This window comes from Lates calcarifer, linkage group LG4, assembly GCF_001640805.2.
Source record: "Lates calcarifer isolate ASB-BC8 linkage group LG4, TLL_Latcal_v3, whole genome shotgun sequence".
In the NCBI taxonomy this organism is placed as follows: domain Eukaryota; kingdom Metazoa; phylum Chordata; class Actinopteri; family Centropomidae; genus Lates; species Lates calcarifer.
Window position 1 is genome coordinate 12,383,858 of NC_066836.1, and position 19,290 is coordinate 12,403,147.

General features: G+C 42.1%; 1 protein-coding gene and 1 non-coding gene across 5 annotated transcripts in view; one reads left to right on the plus strand and one right to left on the minus strand.

Annotated features, from left to right (window-relative positions):
• Nucleotides 1-19,290, minus strand: part of pbx1a (pre-B-cell leukemia homeobox 1a) — a 77,348-nt gene that overhangs the window by 13,663 nt on the left and 44,395 nt on the right. The window lies entirely within an intron of this gene.
• Nucleotides 1,939-2,011, plus strand: trnak-cuu (transfer RNA lysine (anticodon CUU)). The gene has a single exon. It is a non-coding gene; the product is annotated as a tRNA-Lys (tRNA).

Consider the following 19,290-nt stretch of genomic DNA (forward strand, 5'->3'; position numbering starts at 1 on the left):
TTGATCATTACCGACAGACTTAATTGAACAATGAGAGGACACAATTCCTCTCTCTGTCGCTTCCTCCCTCCCTCCTCTCCTCTTCTTTCCTTCCCTTTGTGCACACTCTTGTATAATTCCCTCCCTGAGATGTGGGGCACTAAACCCAAAAAGGCAAGGCATAAAAAATGAATACGTATCATAAACAATTCTTGAGCCGTTTCCTGAATAATAAATGGGATTCTAAGAACAAGCCTTTGTTTTGGTTATTGACAAAATTAATTTCTGCTGTTTTACTCTCTTAAGAGCTGGATCATGCCCATCGCCACACTGCCTGCTGTTTGCAGACAACTGGAGTGTAAATAAACATGACGATTAAGCCACCCACTCATACAGGGAGAATCAAGGTGCGCACACACACACACACACACACACACACACACACAAGCACAGCACAAGCATACACTTTGTGCGCGAATGGAAGCACTCATATAGGCAAACACACACACACACAGGAAAAATACACAGCTATGCACATTGGCAGGCTACCCTGAGCACCCAGGCTGGCGCCCTGCGAGTGCTTTTAAATGAAAACATGTTTAATTAATGATGTTGAAGTATTCTGTCACAATTAGGAAGATTTACGGTCAAACAAGGCAGCAGTGATGTCCCTGACAGCCATGATGAAAGTTTACCCTTCTTGCCTCTGACTGGCAGCTAGCAGCCAACGCTGGACTGGATCCATTTCCCATCAATACAGTAATGCAATACACTCCGCAGCACAGCAGTGTATATAAATGTGTGTGTGTGTATGTGTGTGTCCTTTCTTGCCTAGCTCCTGTCCACATCACATGACCCCAGAGAGGGCCAGGCAGTGGCTGTGCTCTGTATTGATTGTGTGGGCACACGTCATCTAGGGTTTCAGCAGTTAATAAATCAGGCCTGCTCCTGACACAACCGTGGATGTGTGTATACATCTGATGTGCGTGTGTGTGTGTATGTGTGTATGCGTGTGTGGGCCTGTCACAGACCAGTCAGCAGGAGTGAAAGCGACAGCCACATGATAATGTAACATCACCACCATTCATCCCTGCCACACAGCATTCTGAGACAAAACAACAACAACCTAGGAACCTGAAAAAAAGCAGCGTGATTTACAGCAGACATGACAAGTATCACTAATACAAATCCTCCCCTCCCCGCTCCTTCAAGGAGTTCAGCATCCTGCTCTCATCTGCATTTGATACAAGCCCAATAAAGCAGTATTCATAAGACGCAGCACTGTGCCATATTTCACAATGACCCACATAGTAGGGGTAAACTACAGCACTAAGCAGTGCTATTATCATTACTGAGAGCACTAAATGAATATTATGTTGCATTACAGCCAATTAACTATATATGTGGCCATTTCTACTGAATTGAATCAGGGCTTCAATAAAGAAAAAACAATCATTATGAAAATTACTAATTGTAGCTCTCAACAAAGTCTATGCCATGAAAACAACCGCTATATTCTAAATGCTGTGTTATTTGAAATGGTCTTAAAATGTCCTTTACTGTGTTTGTACTCAACTGCAGCTAAATTTGTGGTCTATCCATGAACTCATGGGGGCCTAAAATGTTCACTCTATCACCAGATAATGAGAAGTTGTAAAAGGAGCACCCAGTATATGGCACCTACATTACCCATAGTGCAACTCAACCACCGCTAGTTCAGTCAGATTTTCAGGCGTGTTATGCTAGTAGCAGGTAAAAATGTGTGTAATCCACGCCCCGATATTTTCTTTTCAGTTTTAAACGTGTAGTCTTCAGATCCAACCAATGCTGAGTCAGTTTATTAGAATTTACAAAGTTCCCTGTGGAGGCACAAAAGGTTTTATACAACTCTTTTCACATATGAAGTGGTACTCCCCGAACACACACTGAAGTTCTAAATTGGTGGAAGGCTCCTTAAAAGCCCGGCTAGCTCAGTCGGTAGAGCATGAGACTCTTAATCTCAGGGTCGTGGGTTCGAGCCCCACGTTGGGCGACAAGGTTTTGGTTGCAACTGCGGGGGAGAAGTGGCTTGGATTGAAAAATCACTGCTAAACTGTTAAGAAGAAATGTCTACTAAGAACTACACACTCCTGTTGGGTGTTTATGTGTCCACTACTCATGGATGGGCCAAGTGGAAATTTACACAAATTTCCTGTGTAAAAAAACACACTTAGAAAATGTAGGCCCTCTCTTGGTCTAAATTGTTGTCCAAACACAAGCAGCCATACAAGAATTATACCTAAATGAAAAAATGGTGAAATAATAATAATAATTATTATATCTCACTTTGTGTATACACACACACTGAGGTGAAGATCAGTGCTCCAATGCAAGTCCTTAAAATTAAATTAAACAACCTGCACTGGAGAAAGGTTTTAATTTAGATGGACTACAATTGAGAATGAGGCTTCAGCTCATGATGATTTCTGTTATTGATTAATCAGCTGATTACTTTCCTGATCAATTTATCAATTGTTTGGTCCATAACATGGTGGAGAATGTCCATCACAATTTACTAAAATCCAAGCTGATGTCTACAAATTACTTTTTTTTTTTTTGTTGCAAAGCACAGCCCCAAACCCAAATATATTCAATTTACTATCAGATAAGACGATGAAAATCAATAAATCCTTACCCTTAATTAACCGGTGATTTCAGCTCGAGGAGCGGGAGGAGTGTGGATCTTTCGATCCCAGCTTTTGATGCTTCACTGTGTTCAGTACTCACTGTTATGGTCACATTTCGGTTGATACCAAAAAAGTAGCAAGGTCCAAAACTCAGCTCTACCAATAAAGCAATCCTCATAATGCAGCACTGGGCCATATTTCACACTGACCCACACAGTCAGGGTGCTAAACAACCCTATTATCATTACAATAAATGAGTATTATGTTGTATTATATCCAATTTAGTGTATATGTGGTCATTTCTACTGAATTGAATCTGGGCTTTAATAAAGAAAGGACAATAATTATGAAATTGCTAATCATAGCTCACAATGAAATCTATCTGCTTTAAGCTGAGAGGTAGATTTGTGGGCTATCCATGAACTCATGGGAAACTTTCTCAGGCCCAAAATGTTCTCTCCATCACCAGATAATGGGGAGCTGTACAGCTTCAGTACACAAGGGCATAGTCATAAAGTACCTCTAAAACAGCTTTATGTTTTATCAGCCATCTCGAGTATCATGTGCAGAAAGGGGGCAGAGCTGGAGTGTTGTATCTGACACTGGGTGGGGGGATGGGGGATACCAAGGACAAGGAAAAACACCAAAGAAATACTGGAGGGACAGGCAGAGACGAGGAGACGAGGATGGTACAGGCAAGGAGGGAAGAGAGTGATGGAGGGAGAATGAAAGGCGAAAAATAGAAATGGAATAGGAAAGCGAGGTGTCAATTAAAAAAATGAACCCCAGTGCATTTGGGAGGTGACAGCTGGTGGGAGACGAGCTGACAGGCGTCACATTAGGCGGATTTGGTGGCCGCTCCCCTCATCCCCTCATCCCCTCCTTCCTTTTCCTCCTCTCCCTCTGTCTCTCTCCCTCTCTGGCTTTCTCCACTGGCGATCGGTAGTTTCTCATGCGGCAGTGGTGGTGGTGGCGGCGGTGGCGGCGGCAAAGCGAGGCAAGAACTCAGCTTGGTGTTTTTCAGAACAAGTTCCCCCTGCAGCTACTCCTAATAACGGTAATTATCGTCATCATCTGAGGCTTAAGCAGGCCAGTTTGAGGCCTGAGGGGCTGGCCTGATAATGAGGCAGCCAGCGCCAGAGGAAAAGACCATTCAGAGCACCGCCCTGCCACCAATGCAGAGCACTCCCATTTAAAAGCCTTCATTAAAATAATTCATTATTCAAAATAGACAATACATTAGCCCCCTGGCTGTCAGTCTTTCTTAAGGTGTCTTAAAATATATATCTTCTTGATTGCATCAAACTCATGCTCAGCCCATGTAGTTCTAACAGCTCCAGGCTGCACTGGAAACCACGTTGGCTGAATAGCTGAGGAGAAGTCACGAGCTTGTGGAGCGGCGAGCCGCACAGTTGGACTGCTAGCAGAGAGACAAAGGCACCTCTATGGAGAGAGAGGACCAAGCTCGGGAAAACACAAAGTAAACAAATGAGTGATCACACCAACTTTTGGGCAAAGTTTGGCCAGGGCTTTGCATCTTCTCAATTTAAGTAACATAGTTACAACAGCAACAGCAGACAGGTGACAGGAAGGGCTGCTGGAAGCAGCCAGTATTCCTCAACACAACATCTGTGAGTTTCAGGAACTCCACTCACTTCAGTGTCAGAATAAGACAATTTCTGTAATTTTCTGAAATCGACAATCTGACATTAATGCCCACTTTATGCAGGAATCAGCCATACAAACATGTCATATGAACTAGTTCTTTTCAAGCATAACAATAACAGTCAAACTTGCTGTTAAATTTTCCATAAGTGGTGAAATAATTTAACATACAGTGGCTGATCTTAGCCAAAAAATGATGAATGTTAAGATATAGATCAGGAAATATTTAATGAAAGAACATTCAATGCCCAGTCCAAAGCTTGGGAGGTTAGTAGAAGAGGTATTTAATAATTTGCCATAAAATAGCTCATAAAATGTCACATATTATTACAAAGAAATTCTCTAAGACATCCTTAATGTATCAAATTTGTCATCTACTTTTCCACAAATAAATGCCAGCCTCTAATAGAATGACAGCCAGCGTAGCGCTGCTGTCCTGGGCAACAGTTGGTGAGGAGGTGACGTGTGAAGCCTTCGGAGGCAGGAGGAGATGGTCCGTGACAGTTAGCATCCTGCCCTAACTGTTACCCTACAAGCCCTCCCTACGCACCAGGACAAGACATGAAACAAGAGGTCCGGTAACACAATCCCTCCTCAAGTCCCTGCGGTGTGTATTCCTGTGCATGGCACATTTCATAAGGCTCTGCTCTTTGACTGGTGATGAGTTTATGCGAAGGTAATTAACAGTAATTAATCCTTAATTACAGCAATTAGCAGAGTCGCAGTAAATTAAGCCACATCTGGAGGCATGGAGCAGGGCTAAGCAAGCAGGGGTGGGTTTTTTGACGAGGTGGGGTGGGCAGAGACCACGTGTCCGGGATTGTTTAGGGCTACCAGGGATGTCCAGGTTGCCATCCCTGCTTCCAGGCGGTCTGCTGGGACCCCATGTGATATACTGTGCGATCTCAGAGGTAGGCGACGGGGCAGGGTCTGATGAACACAGAGGCCTGAGAGAGGAGGTTCATTTCTGAACAAAACTGTTTCATCTCAGGGAGAAAGGGTCCCTTAAGCTACCATGCAAGGACACCCACCATATGGCCACTCATAGAGAATAGCGCTCTGCTCCGCTGTGCTCGGCTTCACTCGACAACATGTGAACATGCATTTTACACAACATCACTGGAAAGACAACCTGGCTTGCCGTTTGCCTCTCTTGGAAGAACAAAACTACACCCACTATTCACTGGGTAAAATCCAGAGGACAGAGACACACAGAGACGCTGCTGGTACATTATTATTATCCTGTACAGAGTACATTCAGAGTCACATGGTTCAGTCTGTACTATCCTCTACTATTAAAAAAGACCCTGAGTGGTTACTTAGATTATCCCATGATGCATTTTATCCCTACTGGGACCAATATCTTCCATGATGACAATGCTCCTCTCCATAAAGCACAAGTGGTCACTTTGAATGGCATGATAATAATGTTAGCCATATGCCAGTGCCTCTTCTGTAAATAGATATGATCCTATTGTCTTTTCTATATTTAGACACAATCCAAACTGAGCACCTACATATATACAGTATCTGTGCATCTCAGGTCGAAGAAGTGTTACGTCAGAGAGGAAACATCCAACATACGAGGATCCGGATGCACAATTTGAATTAACAGGTAATGTCAGCTGTGATAAATGCTGATCTTGTGTTCTTCTCAGCCGCACAGGCGGTGGCTGTTTGAGCTTCCTGTGCTGCAGCGCTTTCAGTTTTACATAACTTTGAGCATAACTCAAAAATTTCATGGGCTAAAATCATCATCAGCCTTTTAATCTCCTCTCATTTTGTACAGCAGAGGCCCTGAAGCTCACCACAAGTTCAGATCACACTCCCACAAGACTACAAAGGACACTCTTGTTGTCCCATGACAAACCATGGCAAAGCTAAAACTATCAGAGTACTGAGGAACACACTGAACACGCTGAGGGCTGCAGATGCTGACTACTTTGATTATTGATTAATTCAGGACTGCAAGTCTCAGATATTTCCATCATTGATCGAGCTGCAGATTATTCTCACAATAGATTGACTGTTTTGTCTACAAAATGTCAGGAAAAAAAAGAAAATGCTCATTTTAATTTTCCAGAGCCAGAGGAGTAGTTTTCAAATTGCTTGTTTTATCCAACAGGTGGTCCAAAACACAAAGACTTTAGTTTACTATTGTATTTGATAGAGAAAAGCATCAAATCCTCACATCTGAGGAACTGGAACCAGCAAATATTGAGCACTTTTTTATCTTGAATAATTACCATGGACATCTGCAAATTGCAACAAACAATCAAAAATCCAAAGATATGTTTGTAATGATACAAAGCAGAAAAGCAGCAAATCCTCACATTTCAGGAGCTGAAAGTGGCAAATGTTTATCATTTGCACTTGATCATTAACCGAAATGATTAGTTAAGTAACTGTGTCCACACACAGTCATGCCTTGCACAACAAAACACAAGACAAAAACCATCCCTAACTTCAGCACAAAGTTGCAGTGCAGAATCTGGCAGGTGGGCCCATGCCATCCGAGTGTTTGATAGGCTCCGAGGCGCCATTAATATTGTAACACTTGAGAGATTTGCTCCAGCAGGAAATATAGTCTCTCCCTGCATTTATCAGGGAGCTTCCCATCAAGGCGGAATAAGTCAAACCTGGCTTTGTTTTGCTGCGTGTGCACTCTGTTTGGACGCTGTCACAACTACGGAAATCCCTGTGAGGTTTTTACTGTTTTGCCAGGCCTGGTGTTCAAAAGACCAGCGATGCTTAGTCTGCCCCTAGCTGTCAGGAGAGAAAAACAATGTGAGGGATCACTGTCCATTAGAGAGAGCAACTCCATTTCAGACAGAGATATTTCTTGGTCTAATATCTTTGTTAACATCTACTTGTAACCTGCTTGGAGTACCAGATAAGTGATGGTTTGTTTTGGATTAAAAAAAAAAAAAAAAAAAAAAAAAAAAAAACAGTGCCATAAATTTTGAATAAACAAAACAGAGCACTTAAAAGACAAATGAAGGTACTTTTTTATGCATGATACCCCACACTACCAGATCTGTCCTAATGCACAAATGATGCAAATAATACTTGACTAATGTTTGCTATGAGAAGCTGCAGCTTCTTACTCATTGAGGGCAAAAGCAAAGAAAAAAAAAAAAAAAAAAAGAGTTCATGGTGATGCTGTAAGAATGCATGTGTGAGTTGGAGGGGGTCAACTTGGGACAAAGGTTTAGAGCTGTAACAATGAATATGACAATGCAATGCCTGTAGGCAAAGAGAGAGAGAGACAGAGAAACACAGAGGCAGGGAGGGAGAGGGAGAGAGAGAGAGAGAGAGAGAGAGAGAGAGAGTGTGTGTTTACAGCAGAGGTAGTGGTCCAGGCAGTCTAAGTGGCCTGGCTGGCAGGCCTACCACACCACTAACGGATAAAGCCTAGTCATTAATCACAAGCCTGTGGGATCGTCCCACTGTAGCAGAATACTGGGTCAGAGGGAGCTCCTGCTGTCAATCAGCACTGAAATGTGTGTGTGTGCGTCTGAGTGGAGTGGGATTGTAAGCGGGCAGGAGGTGGGGAGAGGGGTGTGTGTTTTTGATGAGAGTGTGTCATTTTGCCTCCGGCTACAAAAAGCATATAGTACTGAGGAATTAATGCGTTAATGCAAACACCAGCGTGCAAGTGCTAGACGTCATTTACATGAGAAGCATATCGAGTCATCCGTTGGGAATGAAAGCAACATTTTCTGCCCTAAAAGCCGAGGCTTGATTTTAAAAAATAAAGACAACGCTGCTCTCTGTAAAAAGGAGGGAACCGATATAAAATGCAGACAGCCCTGTGGCATCAGCAGCACACGCCAGAAACGCTAATATCCCATTCAAATGAGAGACGCATCTACGACACGGGTCTACTAAATGCATGTTGACCCAGTTTTTTTTCTTCTAGCTGTTCGTACATTGTCATCAGTGTTCACAAACACTTGAGTCTGCAGCTGTAGTTCTATTGACTTTACTTCACAAAAAGCGCACACCGACCCGTTCAGATCGAAAACCGATGTGGGTTTAACCTGGGTCACTGTGTCAGGCTGAGAGAGGGCGATGAGGGAGCTGTCATCTGCCACAGCACACGACAAATGTAGTCATCACAGCAAATCTAAGACAAAACTATGGAAAGCACAACAAACAAAGCTGCTGAAACAGCCCAAAGTCCAACGACTGAACCGAGCTCTGACTCTGTCTTTCACCTTGTCTTCAGTGACATACTGCACATGAGAAATGCAGCTGCACGGCATGTTTTTTAAATCCTGGGATATTCTCTGCTCTTCTGCAGCTTGTTGACATTTTGTTGATCCAACATGAGGGCCTGAGCTCATTCCTACCAAAGGACATGCAGCTTTTGCTGCGGTCAGCGCTGTCAAAATAATGAAGGTTTTTTTTTTTAAATAATAAAAATCAATGAATAAAAAAACCTCAAATAAAATCAAACCGCAGCATGATCAATTGAAATCACATTTGATGCATTAGTCTCTATATGTTTATGCAGCTGTGTTGCTTTAACCAAAACTAACGTGTCAGCGTCTCGAGATAACTTCTGTTGTGAATTGGCGCTATATAAATAAAATTTGACTTGACTTGACGTGTTGTCACAGTAACCCATATTTTCCATATCATTGCACACTGATTTGAATACGGCCTTTAAAAAGTGTTGAATATTCACTGAATTTGTTCCGCAAGCTGAAATTCCAAATGTTGCCTTCAGGGGTTTGAACCTGTGCAGATGGCATTGAGATACTGGAAAGCAGGAGGAGGACTGGTACAGTTAGAGCCACAGTCGGCAGCCGATCGTCCAACAGTCAGACAGCTGTAACCATGGAAACAGCGTCAAACGATCTATCTATCAGTATCCAATTCGGCTTGTTTTGACCAGTTCACAAAACTGGTGCTGAGAGCAGCACACAGAACTAAAAACTGCACTGTTATGATCCAACAGCACAACTGTTCTTCTATGTATTATTTATTGTTTTTTGATATTGAGTCTGCTGAGACAAGAAACAATGATTAGAGGGGTATGACATGTAAGAAAGGTCCCCCAGCTGTAAATAAAACTGTGTGTGTTATGTGGTATGTACTTTAAGTAAGTTTAAGTCTCCAGATGTTATTTTAGTTTTAAAATACCTCCAGCATCTCATTTGCGCACATTAATTTTTCTTAAGAGAAGGAAAACTGAGATCATTTTAAAGTAATTTCTACTTTTGTGGAGTAGTACAAAGCTACAACTCAGAGGCAAACTCATATTAAATAGAACATGTCTACTTGAAAATCTTTTAAAAACTGAGACATGAAAAAATAACAATTTAGATATAAAAACAAGAAAAATTCACATTCAGACTCAGCAGATGGAAATTTTTCTGTAACACACATCATTTCCTTTTCTAACTCTACATCACTACCTAAAAAAATAAAACCTACATACACAGGTATATGTATGAATGTATGTATGTATGAACATATTGTGCATGTGCATACATAGGTATATATACTGTATATATGTGTGTATGTGAGCTAGGAAAAACAAAACAAAACAAAAAAAAAATCTTTCTTTTCTGTTTTCCAGCACCTGTTCCCCAGTCTCAATTTTCATTTCATGACATGGAGGCATATTACAGAGTGAAATATTTTAATCAGCCATGTGAGGAGTTTTTTGTGCACATTTTCTTTTTCTACAAATGTAAAAATAAATAATTAAATAATAAGTTGAAGTTTTGAACTTTTAAATTATGGTTACCTACAAGTAATTGTGAAGCCCTGATTTAACTGTTTTGCATCTAGAAGTGACAACAAAGTTATCTTTTTAAATCTTGCCACCAAACTATTTAAGTGTAGTAACGCATAACTGTTTTACTTCTTTTTCCAGTTTTCCAGGGTTATTGTATAAACAGCGTAGGAATTTAACTTCAGAATATATTGTACTTCTCCACTCCTTGAACTGGATCGAGCTGCAGCTCCACAGCCTCTCCTCCCTCCGGGCCCCCTGGGTGAGACAGCAGTCGTATTCTGTCGGTCAGCCTCTACACACCTGCATCCCCAGCTGGACCTCTAATTCCCTCCCCCCTCCTCTCTCTCTCTCTCTCTCTCTTTCTCTCTCCCTCTTTCTCTCTCTCTCTGCTCTACAGTGCTCTACTCCCAGCTGCCTGGGCTATTTATAGGCCCTGTTTCATTTCCACACCTGCAGGGAGGCAGAGTTGTCACAGTGGGCCCACAGAGCCTCTCTGGAATACTGCATGGGAATGAAAATGCACCTTGCTGATGCAGGGAACTTATTCTTGTCACTCTCTCCCCGCGGACTCGCGCAATACTGTTTTGTCGTGGATGTGCGGTGCAGTATGCGGTGCAAAGATAACACATAAAAAAGAATCCGTGTAAATAAGATTCCCCTGTGAGGAGTGTGAGGTATATTGACATGGATTACACTTTTGGAATAATCACGTGTGCGCAGTCACACACACACACACACACACACACACACACACACAAACCAGCTGGATACGTTACATTTCCTCACAACAGACTGCATGGACATTATTCCTTTATAAACTTCATTAACTAGAGCCAGAGAGGTAATGCTAAGTGCAACAACACATAAAAGTTCCTATTTTCCTCCTACATTTTCGTTTTTTTTCCTGTCATGCTTTTCTCTCTGGATGTAGTGGGCTGAGGATCCAGTCAGCGGATTACATTATCAGTCTGACCTAGTTGCCAGCTATCTCCTGAGACCTGAGGAGCCAGGCTTTCTGCACAGCCTTCCGCTGCTACAACACGCACACTGTGTAACTTTAATTTATCAGGGGGAAGAGGAGGGAGAAATGTGACAGGTTGACAGTTCTCTTTGCCTGCCACTCCGAGCACTCCCTCTCCCCGCAGTGTGCCGGTTAAGGGTCCTCACTATAGAACAGTGCATTACCGAGAGTGACTTTTATTCAGCGTGCTGGAAACTCATCAGCAAGGTTGGAACCCTCTTATTAATGTGAACATTTAGGGCAAGAATTTCAGAGAATTATGTGATTCAAGGAAACGAATTTCAGTATTATTTTTTTTCCCTCCCCACTTAAATTCCAAATAAAGCAAATACAGTGTTACTCATATTCACACACAGTCATCTCCAGTGATGGAAGAAGTATTCAGATCATTTACTTAATTAAAGCAGCAATACTACAATGTTAAATACTCAATTACAAGCAGAAGTCCTGCATTCATTCATATTTTCAAATTTTACTTTAAGGTCAAAGAAAAAGAAATATTTGCAACAAATTTTAGGCAATTTAATACATCACAAGACTCCTGTCAGTGTAATAATATTAATATATGAATGCACCATTATTATTGATACATTACCATGTAAACTATAATTTCATGTAATCATTGGTCAAGATGGGCCTTCTCTATATTGTTGTGTAGTTGAATCTATGACAATGCATCATATTTTTTGCATGTAAAATTTTAACCTGAAAGGTATTTAATAAAAGTGGTGGAGTAAAAAGTACAATATTCCTGTTTGAAATGTTGCCAAGTATAAGTATAAAGTAGCATACAATGGATTCTACCAAGTAGAATACCTGAGTAGAGGCACTTTGCACCACAGGTGATCTCACATTGAAAAAGGCTACAATACCCAATACCTGGTCATACTGATCCAGCGTATACCAGCAACATTTTTTCATATTTCTATTAAGTATACGGCCTCTATCCCGGGCAACTAGTGTTCAATTAATTTCATAAAATCAATCATGTAGCAATTAGTAAAGGAAAGGCATAATTTAGGCATTCAAAAGAAACAATTTGGGACCGTTATTTGAAAAGCACAAAGGACTTAAAATCACAAAGCAGTTTGCAGGAGCAGAATTAAAATCATGACACACTCAGTCATGTGAAAGGCAGTACGGTGGCAATATACTCTGAGAACAAAAGACTGAACTAATCAGCCTGCAGATTAAAAAATGAAAATGGAGTTCGCAACAAAGGGCGCGCTGACGTCCAGGAAAGAAAAGAAAAAGGTGTAGAGCTGATTCTGTACAAGTGGAAAAAAAATAAAACCTTGAAAGAGGAGGGAGAAGTACATTCAGTGGAGAAAACATTATTCATGCTCCTCGTGGAGTGTGCGGAGACAGATTCAGCCAAAATAGCAAAACAGGCTGGAATAATTTTTACACCTGTTAACATTCACAATCTCAGCTATCTTGAATCTGACAGTTCAGGTTAAACATCAACATCTCACGCAATATTTAAGCTGAGCAGAGACATACATGTAGAGGAGAGATATAGGTGAAACACTTGAGTCTTTCTGGGTCATAACTGTTTCCCCCCTCAGATGGAGGAAAAAAAATAGCCAATATGGTTTTTCTGTGAAAATTTAGGGAAGGTGGAGGGTGGGTGGGAGGGTGGAGTTGGAGGTGGGGAGAGATGTGCTGCTGCCAGATTAGGCTACAGCCTGTGCCAAGGTTATAAACAGGCTGTTATCAGGCTTCCAAACAGAATAATCCTCCCTGTATCAGCGCCCAAACATATGGGGCCACACAAAGCAGCAGCAGCCCCTGACAGACACCCCCTTTTAATTACACAGAGGAGGGGGGCAGGACCTTTCTCCCCGTGCCTTTCCCTTTTCTGCTTTAGTTTCCCTCAGTCTGGCTGTCGAGGAAATGCATTTATTTTCTAAGAAGGAAGATCAAGTAAAGCTCAAAGAGACCTTAGCTTCACAACCCTGTATCGCATTAACATTTCAGATATTGTAGATTAGAGTTGAGTTCAAGCTCTTAGACTGCGAACATTTGTAGCTTTTGTTTGTCATGATAGTGAACAGAATATTTTTGAGTTTTTTTTTACAGTTTTTAAAAAAAGACAAAATATGATATCTGAGTATATCAATTTGGACTTTAGGTAATTGTGATGAGCACTTTGAAATATTTTATATACATTATACATTTTATAGATCAAAATATTAAATATCAAACAGATTGATTAGTAATAAAAATATCCACTTGATCCACACATTTTGGGTTTTGGGTGCACAATCAATGTCTTTTTTCTTCATTTGTAAACTACACAATTAGCTGATTTATTTAAAAAAATAACTGAAACATTATTAAATTATAAGACACTGTTCATTGCAGCCCCTATTTTTAAAGAAACTGCCATTTTTCACTGTTTGTGTTGAGTTTGTTGCTGCACATTTTATTGGCGAAATTGAGAAAATAAGTAGCAGGTTAATTGATGATGAAAATAATGGCTAACTGCAGCACCATTTTAGATGAAAAAAAAACTGCACATGTAAAAGATTATGTTTTACATAATACATTCTAAGGGCAGTTTCACAGTTTCTTTTCGAACAAAACCACGTCAATCTGTTCCAGTCAGGTCTCGACTGTTGGGGGACTCTCCTCCCATCTGAAAGAAATAAATTCCTCAATCTTTTATATACTGCCTACAGATTTTAAAGTCTTGTTCAATAAAGTTTAAATGTCACAGAGGTGTAATAACGGGGATCATATAAACGCTGGGCTTGGAAAAGCTATGCAAAAATGACGGCGTCCCTTTCCGCTCATGCAATAAAGTTTTATTTGGCTGAATCGGCCAATAAAAGTGGGCTTTGAAGGTTGTCAATGGGGAGTAATTGGTCCATTTTACTGGGGTGATCATATTTCTCTGAAGCTTTTTTTCATAAAGCGTGAATGAGTCTTGACAGCGACACAAGGAGAATCTTCCTGTTAGAGATGTGAGTTCCTTTCCAACCATCAAATGAAGAAGAACGGCATGAAAAAAGAAAAAAAAAAAAAAAACATAAAGAAAAAACATCTGGAAAAGCAGTACAGTGCAGGTGAATGACACCCCAAGATGAATATGCAGCTCTGGTCATATATATGCTGCAAACCCTTCTTTGAGATTTCACATGAACGATGGAGATACACAATAACAGTCTGCGCTTTTGGCAGCAGCAGAGCCCATTTCACACACTCCCAGACAGCGGAAAGAGTGTAGACCTTAATGACGTCCAATCTTCTCTGTCACGCCGGGCTGGAGGCTCACCGGGGCAAAAATCGACCGACAGCTCAAAGTGCTGTTAACCGGTCTTGAGGACTCCTCGCTGATGCACAAAGCGCACCTTTATTTCCAACACAGGTCGCAAAAAGCATGCCATCACTGTCTTTCCCCACAATTAACGTTTAGACATTCACGCTCCATATAGGAAAAAAACAAACATAGATTCCTCGAATATTCACCCTTACTGCGGCGTGAAGCTTGAAACCCTGGCTTTTCAAAATAAGACGTTTAGTCTGAAGTTAATTTTGATAAAAGCTCGCAGTTATAATGTGCTTCATCATAACCACTGTAGAAAGACATAAATGTCAAACGCTGTAATGATTTGTAAACACAGACCAAAGATGGTGATAAGCCTAGAAGAAAATTAAAGGTGGGATCTTTATTTTGCTATAGACAATCACTTTGAGATCTGAGGGCCTTTTTGTCTATGTGCTTTTCAAACTCTCTTGTCTGAAGTGAATTTCTCTTTTGATTAAGACTTGAGTTTTGAACTATAAGGATATGTGTTGCATTGCAGCTTGTAACACATAAAATTTATGACGAGTACTGTGATCTTTTTAATTGATCAAAGTCAAACGTCGCCTTGATGAAACAAAGAAGCAGTCACTTTAAATCACATTAACATCTCAATGGTTTTTATCTTTTTTTTTAAGACAATATTTTGTCCTTAGCACCCAATAAGTGAATTGCTTGTGGAAAAGTAATACTCAATTGTGTAAGAGCGAAAAGGGGAAGGAGTCAAGGAGTTTTGTTTTTGTCATCAGGTCTAGGGCTAGCTCTTTGATTTGATTTCACAGCTGGAGAAGCATTTGGTAAGGAAATATCAGAGCGCAGCTGTAAGCCAAAGTGTCAGTGTCTATCCATCCCAGTACGAAAGGCCCAAAATAATAATCAAACACTCTTGCCTCTTCGGAGTAACGCTGCCAGCGCCACAGAAAAACAGACAGACAAATACAATGAGTGTCTCCACATCCCTGCTCTGACAGGAGACGCTGGCAGAGTCGGGGTAAACGGACGGTGTGTGCGGTACGCCACGGCAGCCGCCCCCCCACCCCCCTCCCTCTAATGATCTCCCCTCTGTTTCAGCGGACTGAGAAAAGCCATTACCTCCCGCCACATTACCCTGCCATCCCTCACATGGTGGATGGCCCCTCTCTCCCATGAGCACCTTGCTCCAGTCATGGCTGGCAGTGCTCACCACCTTACTGCCTCCTCCTCCTCAACGCCACCACCACCACCACCACACCTCATCCGCCCTCCCTCCCTCTGAAACCCCCAGCTCTATACATCACATTTAACACTTTGACACTAACAGTCTATAATGTTTCTATTCTACAAAATCACTCTGCCAACTCCAGGATCGCAGAGGAGAGTCTGAGGAAAATAAATACCACTCTCAGCCCCTGGCAGTAAATTCTAAAGGAAAAAGAAAAGTACAAAAAGAGCCTCTTATACACTCTGCCTCTTTGCCCGGCATCTGAGAGGTCCTCTGGCTGCAGTGGAAGTGAGGGATAATTTCAATCGATGCACATTACAGCTCCTTACTGACAAGCAACAGCTCACGCTTTACATGGAGGATTGTCCAAGCCACATAAAGTAGCCATATAACCACATTTTCAGAGACATCAACACTCCTTGCGAGCACTTTATAGCTGTATGAAAGAAACATTTCACAGCATTAAATTATTAAAATCAAAAAGTGGCATGAATAAATAAAACCAGCCTGAATAAGTGATGCGACAAGACAGACTTGAGGCATGACCTTTGAAAGTGTCAGCAGACGAAAAGAGAGGGACGTACTTTAAGTATGTGGCGGGGGGGTGGGGTGGGGGCTGAATAGTAGAAAAAGAGAAAGAATACAGAAGTTGAAAAAAAAAGCTATAAATGAAACACGTCAGGAAAGATTAGTCTACTCAAAAACAAAGAAGAAACAATAACCATAGAAGGCGCGCACACCTCATTGCATTACAATTTGTTTCTTTTGTCTCTCTCTTTAATATAAGCGTTTACTTGGGCAAAATCCAATCATTTCATTCACTCGCAGTGTATTTCATGTATATAAACAAACATTTGCTCGACCTCACTGGAGTATTAGCTTTAATGTATCGTCAGCAAGCCTGGCTTTGAGAGGGCATTAATTTCAATTCGCCGATTTAAACACTCCAGTTTGTCGCAATCCTTCATCGCAGTACGCCACCAAGTCAACACACACAATGGGCCTATTTTTCAATCTAATGGCGAAGCTTACTTGCCATTAGTGGGGTGGGTTGGGGTTGGGGGTGGAGGGGGGCTGCTTTTGCCTTTGAACAAGCCACTCAAAATGTAACCCTGCATTTCAAAATGAATTTGAATAATTAATTGCAAGTTAAAACAGACATGAACCCCGAGAAGCGCGGGGCTGGGGATGGGGATGGGAGCTCAGAAAATATATTTTTTTGCCCCGAGGCCAGAGGATCTCTCATCTTAGAAAGCTGGAAAATCTAGTCTTTGAGGATAGAGTGTGTAATCTCCAGTGAATCTAATGAAACAAAGTAAAAGATAACGCCACATTTCATCACATCGCAGACAGAGTGCTTCCTCTGGCTTGCCCTTGAGGTGGCAGGAATCCATAATCTGAGGAAATCAGTCTTTTTATGTAGTTGAGGTATCACGAGCCCCTGTTTGACCCGACTCTCAAGACAATTGATTTACGAGCAGAACCGAGACTTGAAGCCAAAAGTCTACACCTCTCCCTCAAATGATTTATTTTTAAGAAAAGGGCTTTCTGGAAAAAAAAAAATATTATTAGACTTAACACTGTCAGGAAGCAATTTAGAGGGAATGTGGCCGTTCTTTTAATAGATAGTATAAAAATAGAACCACAATAAGCCACAAATACACAGTATATTAACCATTAATGTATATTTGATGATGAACACAACATTTTGGTCGTCAAATGTTATTGCAATATTGCCTATTTACAGCCTTGCCTTCTCATATATGTCAAAATCAGACATTTAGAGAAGCCACCTCTCCTCCTGACTTGTCCTTGGCCCATTCCTTTGCAGTGAGCTTGTCTTTATTATTTAATTAAGCCACTACGGCCGTTACATTAATAATTGAGTGTGAGAGGAGACCCAGGGCAGCCGCAGGCTCTGGCGCATTGGGCTTCCTGGTGAGGAGTGTATTAAAAATGTGTGTGTTTATGTCTCCAGGGCGTCTGTCCTGGCTGCATAAAATTGAATTGGTTATATCTAATATATCATCCCCTAAGGGTGGCTTGGTGGGTGGGTGGCTGGGTGAGGAGGAGCAGGGGGAGGGAGTGGAAGAGGTGGTGGTGGGGGTGGTGAGGGGGGCTGAGATGGTCGCATCCTGCCAGCAGGGAATGAGCCCCGGTCTTAGAGATTCAGCGAGAGACGCATGAGGCCGTGACGTTAATGTCCCTCAGAATCAAATCGATGGCTGTCCGAATCCTCAATGTGCATGGCCTTAAGCTAGGAGCACAAGACAAGCCCAGAACCAGATTAAACCCACTCGTTACCGCAGTCTTTGTTCACTTCTGGTGTCTGGTGATGCATTCAGTGCATCAGTGAGAATGGGTGGAGGATTTCTTATGAAAACGGATTACAAACAGATACCAAATACAGGCAAGGAAAAAGCTTATGGCATTCATATAGATACTAAGAGGATGAATGTTGGTGACAATGTGAGTGTCTGAATGTAGAAGCAGGGAAAAACATCACTCATGATCCCTCCTTTCACAGACCGAGGGGCTGACTGCAAATACACTCTCCCTCTCTGTCTTTCTCCACCTCTCGTCTTATCTGCTTTCTCCCACCATCCCCCACTCCACCTCCACATCCAGCCAGCTCCGTGGCTTTATCCAACTCTGCACCTTTAAGGCCTCCAGACTCCAGAGGAATGAGCGTTTTAACACCACCATTAAGGTCAGGGCCTAAATTATTGATCTGCCACCTCTATCAGCATAACGGTCACGTAGCCAGTATCACAATCTAACCCGGGCCGCCCTCGGCCAGCTCGCTGCAGCTCCCTCAATTAGGGAGAGATTCTCATTACAAAGAGAGACAGCGAGAGCGAGAGGGAGCGAGGTAGAGGGAGCAAAAAAAAAAAAAAAAAAGGGAGAGAGAGAGAGAGAGGTCCATTTCAGACGGGGGGATAAAAAGGGGACAGCAGGCATTCTTTACACCCACCCTCCTCCCTCCCATCCACCTCCTCCTCCCCCTTGAAGTCTCCCATCATCTCCCCAGACAAGACCCAAAGATGACAGGTCTTATCCTCACCAAAATGCGGGCGATAAGGCAGCTGTAAAAGAATAATAAAAGAATAATGCATGGGGGATGAAAGAGGAAGGCAGACAGGGAGTGAGGCAGAAAAAGAGAGAGAGAGAGAAAGGGAGAGAGGGAGAGAGGCAGGCCAGGGAGGGGGCAGCAACATAAATAAAGATGCGGCACAGTTGGGCTGGATCTCCTAATGAATTCGGAAGGTCCTGGATCAATAACATCAGCGCACTGACGACACATCACAAATGCCAAAGGAGCTCTCTCTCCCTCTCTCTCTCCGCTTTGAGACCAGCCCTGAGGAAAAACAGACATTTACCGCGCGCCTCTGCTCTATACGAAAATGACCGAAAAATGACCGAATGCATCAAGAAATGGTCTTTGCGGATTGAGTGAAACGGCGAGAGGCGTGTGTTTGTGTGTGTGATGCTGTGGCGAGGAAGCATCAGGAAGCATCAGGAAGCAGGAAGCGGCCTTGATGCTTGGTAATGGGGATGATTTCCACCTAGGAGATGCCGTTGATAGTGGTCGTGCTATCGGTGCTATTAGTGATGCTGATGACAGATGGCTTCTTTGTCTCTATTCAGATTTATTTTCACAGCTGTCAAGAGAAAAAAATACACTGAGTACATCAT